Here is an 8,878-nt window from a genome sequence, read left to right as displayed (position 1 = left end):
AGGTTAACTCCGTTAACTCAACTCCGTCAATTCAAACTTAAGATCATTGAATCTATAACGCACACCTCATTACATTTAAACAAGGGTTTAAATGACGCTTAACACTTACTACATGTATAGTCTTTCGGGAATTGCACCGAAACGCAAACGAGTTGACGCAAACAATTGAGGAATAAACGAAAAACGTCAAAACAATAATTATGTGATAATTATGTGTTAGACTTATGTGTTATGTGATAACATTGTTATAAACGTTAACTCAATGTGCTAGAACTAGTTAATTAAGCTAGAAAGATAACATTTGAAAGTGGAGGGACCTAGATGTAACATGATTATTATTAATAATATTATAAAACCCTAACTCCCCTCCCTCTTTCCTTCACCTAAGTCGACGGCAGCCCCCCCCCCCATTGCTCTCCTCACAATCGGCTCACATACACACACATATCACTTGGTTTTGATCTTGGTTTTTCACAATTGAAGCATCCTACATCCGTTTCTAGCCATCTTCTACCTTCCTCTTGCTTGTATTGGTGTTTTTGAAGGTATAATTATAAACCCTAGGTCCGATTTTCATATGTATATGTGTTCATATGTTTTATCTTGATTTGATGATGGATTGATTGTGATATGATAACTAGAATTGATATTATTACATGTTAATTGTTGTGTCTTTGAGTTTGAGATCAAATAAAACCCTAACCATGTATGTATGGTGAAATTGATATGCATGGATAGTGGTTATAGTGTCTAGAATGTCATATGAGTGGATTGTGGTCCATAGATGGTTAATATGTTAAGTTTGGATGCAAACAGTTTCTGGACAGATTGTGTTGTTGATGTTCAATTGACTGTATCGGGGTGTAAATTTGAAAATTGGTTGAGATTATTGATGCTACAGTAAACTAGGTTGAGTCTAGTTTCTAAAGAATATAAATTTGCAATTTTTGGACGTGTAAAAGTTAACTTTTATGATTTTACAAAAACGTTGTGCAAAGCTGAGTTGTTAGACCTACTGTTAGGTTGTTTTGTAAATGTTATATCTCATGAACTACGAGACCAATTGGGTTGGTTCCACTTTTGGAAGTTGACTTATTGAGTTAGGAACCTAACCCAAGTGTTCTTGCATTTGTTGGATTTTTCATTTAACGGGAATTTCAAATAACATTCTGTTGCGCATGAATTTGACTGTTATGAGCTTGCTGTAATGTTTTAGTCATTATTAGAAATCTAGGTGGAATAAAAATAAAATAAAATATGTTCTGGAAACCTAACACATGCATGTTTTTGTGATGATTTTTGGTAAATTAATTGAGATGCTATGATCAGTGTAATAGTACAATCTTTCAAGTAGAATTTCTGTCTCGGTGAAACTAGCTGCTGAATTTTGTGAAAATGCATGAAACATAATACTTGCTATATAATTGTTATGTTTTGACCAAATTGCCCCTGTGGGGAATACTTGCTATGTAATTGTTATGTTTTGACCAAATTGCCCCTGCGGGGAATGCTTGCTAAATAGTTGTCGTGTTTTGACCAAATTGCCCTTGTGGGGAATAATTGCTAGTTAATAGTTATGTGTGACCAAATTGCCCTTACGGGGAGAAATTGCTAGTGATGTACATTATTAATACATGACACGTAAATAATTGCTCACACATGTAATGTATCACGAATGTACTTGTTAAAGTCACACACGATTCACAAACGAAACACGAAACACATTGTGTGCATAGGTATTATGTGCCGAGTCTAGAGACTCAATAATAGTTCCGACACTTAGAAAAATCTCTTATTGTTTTAGAACGCTAGAGAGAGTTTTCTGTGACGCGCAGCACTTGGTGATTTATTTTTGAGAATTTTCTTCGCAAACAGTGAGTTTCACTTACCCCTTTAAACTGTTTTAAACGCTTTTCACTTGGGGGAGATAACATACTCCGATAAACGCATTTAAGATTTTGTTAGTAAATTATATATCACTTGTAAAGGCTAAGTGGCAAACGAAACATTTGAAGTCCTACACATCGAACCGGTTAATATTTGGAATAGCGAGTCACTGTTGAGTAGTACTACTGGGTTTGACAAACCCCACCCAACGCTAAACTCGACTGGAGGTCGAGCGGGTGTAATTTTGGCTAACACGTACCATGGTATGGATGACCTGGTGACAAGGCACTTGATAAACAGTCAGCTTCGGTGTCGAACACTTAGTAATACTTGTTGTATAGGCTAGCTACCTATCGATATATAATTGATTTAACACTATCTGGTAACGCAAAACGCTGAACGCAAAACACTAAACGCAAAACGCTGAACGCAAACGTTAAACGCTTTACTTTATATAAACTTGTGAACTCACCAACCTTGTGTTGACACTTTTAGTATGTTGTTCTCAGGTAGCCGAGGCGGGCGCGCGGTATAGGATCATGCATGGTTTTTGAATATTCTGATATGCAAACATTTTTTTAACTATTATTACTTGGGTTTTTAAGTCGTCCTGCATGACGCAACTTTTGTCTTTTGGTTTTTACGCTTCCGCACTTATTTTCATTTAAACGTTCTTATGGTTTGATTATAACTAATGATTCCGATCCTGTTAGTTCACACCCTCTGACGGTAAAACTCCGTTAGTGGATTTTGAGGGTGTGACAACATGAGGCAGTTCATCCACCCACCCTGTTCGTTTCGTCCCTAGTCTTGCCTTAATCCCTTCTTTGATAGTTCGGTTGGTCCTCTCGAATTGACCATTTGCTTGTGGATGAGCAACGTATGTAAAAGTTTGAATGACTTGGAGTTCTTTCAACCATGCTTGCAATCCACTGTCAGCAAATTGGGTCCCATTGTTACTTACCAATTCTTGCGGGAGACCGAACCGGCAAATGATAAATTCCCAAAGAAATTTTTTCACGCTTGAAGCCGTAATTGATGCGATTGGTTTGGCTTCCACCCACTTGGTGAAGTAATCAATGGCCACTATCAGGAACTTGACTCGTCCCGGGGCTTCTGGGAAAGGTCCCATAATGTCAATAGCCCACTTCTGAAACGGCCAGGCAGAAGTTACTGGAATCAGTTCGTTCTTTAGACGCAGGGTGTTGGGGGCATGGCGCTGGCACGAATCACACTTTCTGATTTCTTGCACAGCGTCTAAGTGCATGTCGGGCCAATAATACCCTGCGTTCATGATTTTTGCAACCGTCATTCTTGGTCTCGCGTGTAATCCGCAAATGTCTTCATGAATTTCTCTGATTAAGTAATTTGCGTCTTCCGCGTCTACACAGCGCAAGAGTGGGCCAAGAAATGATCTTCGGTACAAGATACCATCAGTCAACTGGTAATTCAAAGCTTTATGCTTGATCTTCCGAGCCTCAGCCTTTCCTGCTGGAAGTGCTCCAAGACTCGACACCAGTGTGAATTACCAGGACTTGATTTTGTGGAACGGATGGATGGTCTAGAAATTCTACACTAATATCTTTGGCAAAATGCTCAAAATTCGTTGAAGCTAGCTTACTAGGAGCGTCCGCCGACTTGTTCTCGCTCCTCTTAATGTGAACAATGTTGAAGGAGGAAAACTGGCGAATCAAGACCCGTGCTTGTGATAAATAAGAAGCCATGACATCGTTTTTAGCTTCGTATGTTCCGTTTATTTGTAAATATAAGGTTTGATTTTGTAAATATAGGCGAAGTTGTTAAACAGGCGAACTTGTGAATAACTTCGCCTAAGCGAAGTTATCCGTAACTTCGCCTGTATAACAGCGCCCCTATATAAGGATTTTCAAAGGTCATTCGTTCATTATTCTCAAATATCAGCGAACTTATGCTCTCCGATTTAACAGCGAACTTATCGAGGTTATCTGTCGATTCATCTGTTCATCAATTTCTTCGATTTCAAACCGATTTAAAGGTTTGTTGGGTCATCATATCGTATAATCCATGTTCATTGATGTTAATCTGAGGTCGTTTCGACCTGTTTCGTGACCTCGGTCGATCGACCTTTATTACCGGATTTTCAAACTTGTTTTTTATGTGTTCATACCCAACCTAGTCGTCTAGTTATCCTTAAAATCTTATGTTTAAGAGTCCTAAATCTTCACATTAACCAAAAACATCAAGTTTTCGGAAGTTTGAAACGACCTTACTGTCGCCGATTCAGATTCAGGCGAACTTAAGGTTTGGGCGAAGTTATCCGTATCTTCGCCTGAGGCTTAACTTCGCCTGAGGCGATGTTGTGGTGAGGCGAAGTTAACATTAACTTCGCCTGGACCTTTTAACTTATTAGTTATCAGACGAACTTAAAGATGAAGCGAAGTTGTTCCCAACTTCGCCCCAACTTTAACTTCGCCTATACAGATTTTTTCACAACTTCGCTCATGGTAACAAGCGAACTTGTGTTATGCCTTAACGTTTATCTAACTTGGTTCGTTTGTTGCAGATATGGCTGCAGTAGCAGGTGCTGGAGGTGCTGGAGGAGATGACGGAGATAATCAGAGGCAATTCTTCCCGGGTCACAATATGTATATCACCTTAGACCCGGAAGCGAACGGAGTTGAAGATTACCGCGAGATAATCACTTTCCTCCTTCGCTCGAGGATATTCCACGCAATCACTACGACTCTGCCGATTTCCTTACCCAATATTGAGGATTTTTGGCAGACAGTGGAATACGATTGCCGCGTTGAGCCCCCGGTTATGCGAGCAACCGTCAACAATCAAGAAGTTATGTTCTCGTCTGAACAAATTCGGGTGGCTTTACTTTTTGGAGAGGAGACTAGGGATGACCCTACAGAGTTTGTTGCTCCGTTCTGCGATGGAGCATTTCTACGAATAGGCTATTCTGGTCCATTGGGCGATACACAACGGAGGAAGGGTTTCCTACTTGATCAGTGGCGCTTCCTCATGCACGTAATGATTGTCTGCATGTCTGGGAGGAAGGCGGGGACTGATGGTATGGGTGAGACCATGCAGTCAGCAATGACTGCTCTGACTTATAACAAACGTTATAGCTTTAGTCAGATGGTCTTTTACGAGATCGATAGACAGAGAAGAGCGATGGCCCGTGAGAGGTTCATCATGTATCCAAGATTCATTCAGATGATCTTGAATCATGTTGCTCCCACGTTGCCTCAACGACGTCCAATACGATACGTGGAGAGTGTGAGCAAACGTATCTTCGCTCAATGCCGAACATCCAGTGCGAGGAGCAAGCCTGAACTGCGTCCAAGGCATACTCCACTCTTTGGGTACTTAATAAACCCGGGGTATGTGTCAGCTCGTGGGGATGAGTTCAGAGACCCGGCACCACAACAGGCAGGAGCATCTCAAGCTATACCTGCTGCTCCTGTTGTGTCACCGGAGGAGGAAGTGGACCTTGATGCAGAATTCGGAGGTCAAGGATTCTTCGATATGGATCGGGTGGATCCAGAGGAGAACGTTCAGATCCCAGTTGAACGTGTCTCGACTGTGCGTATTACTAGAGCAGCTACGACGGTGGCTGACTCAGATCTTGATGATGTTATGGATGAGGCGAGAAGGATGTTGGTGACTCAAGAGAGGACGTTTGGGAAGAGAAAGAGGACAGATGATGATAGTGAGTCAGAAGAAGAAGAGGATATTCACAAGTTGATTAGACGTTCAAGACGGGAAAGGACAGGTGCAGGTATGGGAGCTGGAGAGACTTCAAGAGTTGTACGTTTCGCTCCGCCCGCACTGTCAGGTATGTCGATTGTTCCTACATCACTACAGGTCACAAGTTTAAGCGCCGCGGATGTTCCCGTGGTGGCTACATCATCAGCTTTCGGCATTCCGTCTACTACTTTCCAGCTGACGACTCCGGAGATTGTGTCTTTACCACCTCCAACGCTTACTCCTTCAGAGGTGGTTGCACAATTTGTTGAGTCAACAGTCGTTGCAACTGCAGGGTTGTCGGTCACGATACCACCTGCGGTTACTTCCACAGCTGCTTCTGATGTCCCGGTTTCATTCGAAATCCCTGCTGAGTATACTCAAGACACATCTCACATGAGGTTTGATTTCGATGCAACCCTCTCAGACTCGGAGAGAATAGCTGCACTTGAGCGGGTCGTGGCAGAACAATCAAGGGTGAATCTTGTCCAGACCCAGGCTATTCAACGCCTAGTAGCAGAAAATCAACTACAGTCGTCCCTCCTGGTTGAACATGGGAGAATTATAGATTCTATGAAGGAGTTCTTGGCATCTCAGGGGGAGACAAGCTGTAAAGGCTACGAGTTAAGGACAAAGAAGAGAAATGATAGAGACGATGATCCCAATGCATCGAAAGGTGCAGGTGGTGAGTTGCCAAGAACTACTCAAGCTCTTGGGACTTCCACAGCTCAGGGGGAGTCTGCAGGTGCGGCTGGCAGTTCTGGTGGTGATGAAGTACAAACCGATTCGGTGTCTTAAAGATGTGCCGATGAAGACAATGCCCAAGGATGTGTTGAAGAACCTTAAATGGTGGTATGTTGATTGCCAGACTGCTGAAGCCGTGATGGAAGACGAAGACGAACAAGAAGTGCTAAGAGTGTATGATCCGATGCATCTTGTTAATTTATCGAAAGCTGATCTGCAGGTGTTAAATGAAAAGAAGATATTTTATATTCCTGCTTGGAAAGACGAAGCGAGGAAATATCAGCGAGTAGTCACGGTATGTGTGAGAGAAGGAGTACATGCATGAAGACAAAGAGATTGAAGGTTACAAGACACGTGCTTGAAGATCAAGACATGAAGCTACTGCCAAGGGGGAGTCTGTTGGTGCATAATGTCAGTAGTTCATAGTCTAGTGTCTGTAATCGAATCTGTAATGTTAATTATGTTTTATATATGTTTTAAGCGAAGTTGTTAACAAGTTCGCCTAGGCGAACTTGTTAGTCAAGCGAAGTTATGGACAACTTCGCCTGAACATGCCAGGCGAAGTTGTCGTGTATAAATAGTCCTAGGTTACGGCTGTTTGTGGAGAATCAGTTGTTAGTGTTAGTTTGTTCGAGTTGTTACGAGAGCTGTAACGTGTGTTTGTAATAGTGATATCGTATCACGTGTTTGAGTTATTATATAACGTGTGTTCGTTTCGTGTGTTCGTGTGATTCGTGTTCTATACTCGTAACGATCTACGCAGGGATTCCGCACCTGAGTTGATCGAGATATCTCGTGCGATCCGTCCAGGGAACCTACATCCCGCAATTAGCATAGAATCCACCCGAGCCTCTAAATGTTTCACTCCAAGCTTTCTTGCTATCCGCAATCCCGCCAGGAAGGCTTCGTATTTCGCTTCATTGTTGGTACTTTTAAAGTCCAACTTGATGGCATACGTAAATTCATGCCCCTTCGGGTTGATTAATCTTAAGCCTGCACCTGACCCTTCGCTGCTGGAAGCTCCTTCCGTGAACAATGACCAAACTTGCCCTTGTTCCGGAGGTGCTTGGGGTTGTTGTTCGATTAGGCATTCTTGTTCTTTGTATTGTGGGACTTCTGTAACGAAGTCCGCGAGTACTTTTCCCTTGATCGCTGGTCTCGGCTTATATTCAATCGAGTGTTCACCCAATTCGATAGCCCATTTCGCCAGTCGTCCGGACAGCTCGGGTTTACTCAACACGTTCTGGAGTTTGTACCCGGTTAATACATTGATGGGGTAGCCCTGGAAATATCTGCGGAGCCGTCTGACGGCATATACAAATGCCAAAACCAGCTTTTCCAACATTGAATATCTTGTTTACCGGGTCCGATAGTGTTCTACAGACGTAGTAAATTGGTGTTTGAACATTTTTCCTATCCGTCAGTAAGACCGCCCCTACGGCAATGTCAGATGCCAACAAATATAGTGTTAATGGTTCGCTCGCGTGAAGAGCAGTTAGCGTGGGTAATTCCTTTAAACACTTCTTGACTTCCTGGAATGCTTGTTCAGCTTCCGGAGTCCATCTGAACTGTGCCTTTTTGAGGCAATTCCTTAATGTTGAAATGAACGGGTAAGATTTAGCAGCGTGGTTTTCCAGGAACCTGTTTAATGCTACTAGTCTGCCGTTGAGTGTTTGAACTTGTTTGAGAGATTCGGGAGATGGCGTGCGGGCTATTGCTTGAACCTTGTCTGGGTTAGCTTTAAAGCCCGTGCTTATAACAATTACTCCGAGAAACTTCCCTTCCTCCATCCCGAAGGAGCACTTTGCTGGGTTAAGTTTCATGTTGATACTTCTCAGTGTTTCAAAAGTTTCCTCGATATCCCTAAACATTTGATCCTCTTCAGTGCTTTTGATTACCAGATCGTCCATATAGACTTCAAGATTCCGACTTATTTGTCCTTTGAAGGCTTGATCCATCAGTCGTTGATATATGGCTCCCGCATTTTTTAACCCAAAAGGCATCATTCTGTAACAGAATGTTCCCTGGTCAGTGAGGAATGCTGTCTTGTCCTCATCACCAGCTGCCATATGGATTTGATGATAGCCCTTGTAGGCATCGAGGAAGCACTTGAACTTAAATGGGGCTACAGCATCTACATTCAAATCGATCTCCGGAAGTGGGTAACAATCTTTCAGACAGGCTTTGTTTATATCTTTATAATCTATAAACATTCTCCACGTTCCGTTGCTTTTTGGAACGATCACTGAGTTGGCTACCCATGTTTGGTATTTGATTTCTCTTATAATCCCAGCATGAAGAAGATCTTGTACTTGTTCATTCATGGCCTTCGTTTGTTCCGGGCCCATTTTTCTCTTCTTCTGTACGATTGGGGTGATTAATGGATTCACCTTCAACTTGTGTTCTGAAATGCTCCGCGGGACACCGGTCATGTCCGCAGGCTGCCATGCAAAAATGTCAATGTTTTTTATCAATAGCTGCTTTAGAAAGGTTCGGACGATTTCAGAGATGGACG

General features: G+C 42.4%; 1 protein-coding gene across 1 annotated transcript in view; it reads right to left on the bottom strand.

Annotated features, from left to right (window-relative positions):
* Window positions 1-3,910: 3,910 nt before the first annotated feature.
* LOC143583388 (pyrophosphate-energized vacuolar membrane proton pump 1) overlaps window positions 3,911-8,878 on the bottom strand; it is a 148,073-nt gene continuing 143,105 nt past the window's right edge. The window contains exon 9 of the transcript XR_013144159.1: window positions 3,911-3,921. The gene's annotated coding sequence lies outside the window, so the exon portion shown is untranslated. The remainder of the gene's footprint in view (window positions 3,922-8,878) is intronic.

Source organism: Bidens hawaiensis, unplaced genomic scaffold (genome assembly GCF_021521415.1).
Source record: "Bidens hawaiensis isolate Kalapana, Puna unplaced genomic scaffold, B.hawaiensis_p1.1 tig00001511_1, whole genome shotgun sequence".
NCBI classification, from domain to species: Eukaryota; Viridiplantae; Streptophyta; class Magnoliopsida; order Asterales; family Asteraceae; genus Bidens; species Bidens hawaiensis.
The sequence above is the reverse complement of the archived record's forward strand: the minus strand, read 5'-3'. Positions and strand labels throughout refer to the sequence as shown.